This window comes from Gossypium hirsutum, chromosome A12 (assembly GCF_007990345.1).
Source record: "Gossypium hirsutum isolate 1008001.06 chromosome A12, Gossypium_hirsutum_v2.1, whole genome shotgun sequence".
NCBI lineage: Eukaryota > Viridiplantae > Streptophyta > Magnoliopsida > Malvales > Malvaceae > Gossypium > Gossypium hirsutum.
The window spans coordinates 79,076,954-79,078,416 of NC_053435.1; the positions used below are offsets into that span (position 1 = coordinate 79,076,954).

Below are 1,463 nucleotides of genomic sequence, written 5' to 3' on the forward strand. Positions count from 1 at the left end.
TTTAAAAAGAGCAAGTAAATAAAATACTAAAGAAAATAAAAATAAAAGCAGAATATTGAAAATAATAAAAAATGAAAAATAAACAAGATTAAATAGTCAAGGAACCGAAAAAAAAGAAATGAACTTTAAGGGATAAATTAAAAAGTTAGAATTTGAGCTAAAGTGAGATACATGTAAGGGAAGAGGGACTCATATTGTAAATAATGAAAAGAAGGCCATCAAGGATCGAAATGAATCACGTTGAAACAACGAGGGACTAGCTGGAAAATATTCCTAGCCTTTTATGCGCAATGTTTCGAAGGACCCAGATGTAACCCAAACGAAATTTAAGAGCTAAATTAAAAACAAAAGAAAATAGAAAATGGGGCCTGGTCGAATAGAGTTGCAAAGGAGAAGGACTAATCTAGCAAATCTCCTGTTTAGGGATAGTGCACACCCCACTCCACCAAACACGCCGCTTCATCATCATCATTTAAACCAAAAAAAATTTCCTTTTTTTATTCCATTACCAACTTTCCCTTTTTTATTCCATTACCAACTTTTCCCTTTTTTATTTTTTATTTTATTATTCCATTACCAGCCTTCCCCCAACCTTAAACAAAAAACAGAGAGCTTCCCTGCTCTCTCCCCCTTTCCCTTCTCTTTTATTTTCTGCTAGGGTTTCAAAGAAACCCATCATTGCCGCCCTTCAACCGCCGCACCACCACCGCACTCGATGGCTGGCGATACACCAAAATGGGCTCCTTTAGCTCTCCCTTTTTTTACTTGTTGGAGGCTAGTTCCAAAAACGAAAAGACAAGGGTTCAACCCCCTTTTTAGACTCAACCACGCCGAACGGAGGGGAAGGCTCCGATAATGCGGCAATGGGCCGGATCTGGTGAGAATCCTTCCTCTTTCCTTTTATATTTTTCTTTTTTGTATCTTTGTTTAATAGATTTGTATAAAAAATAAAAGAAATATTAAAGAAGCAAGAAAACGAAAAACGAAAATAAAGAGAACAAAATCGGAGATCAACCTTCTGTGTGTTTTTTGTTTGATTCCTTGAAAAATATGCGAGTGATACAATTTTTTTGGATCCCCCCTTTTACTTACAACATTTTCATTCGGGTTTTATAACTCTTCCCCTCTTTTTTTTTACATCCATCCTCTATTATTTCTGTCTTATCTTGCAGATGTTGGAGAGGTGGAGGTGGTAGACAGCATTGGAGAGTGGGAGTGGCGCTGGTGGCAGACAACATGGGAGAATGGGAGTGGTGCTGGTGGCAGACAGCATGGGAGAATGGGAAGAGGCAAGTGGGAGTCTAGGGTTTGGGATTGGGCTTGGATGTTGGGCTAGGTTGATTTTAGGTTTTAGGTTTGAGGATGGGTTAAATGGTTTAGGGTATTGGGCTAGGATTTTGGGTTTGCTGTATTTTATTTTATTTGGACAATGGGCCCAGCAAATTTGGGCTTCTACAACCATG

General features: G+C 38.4%; 1 long non-coding RNA gene across 1 annotated transcript; it reads left to right on the forward strand.

Moving 5' to 3' along the window:
* On the forward strand, window positions 1-1,463 carry LOC121210884 (uncharacterized). Its single transcript, XR_005906158.1, has 2 exons — window positions 1-877; window positions 1,173-1,463. It is a non-coding gene; the product is annotated as an uncharacterized lncRNA (long non-coding RNA).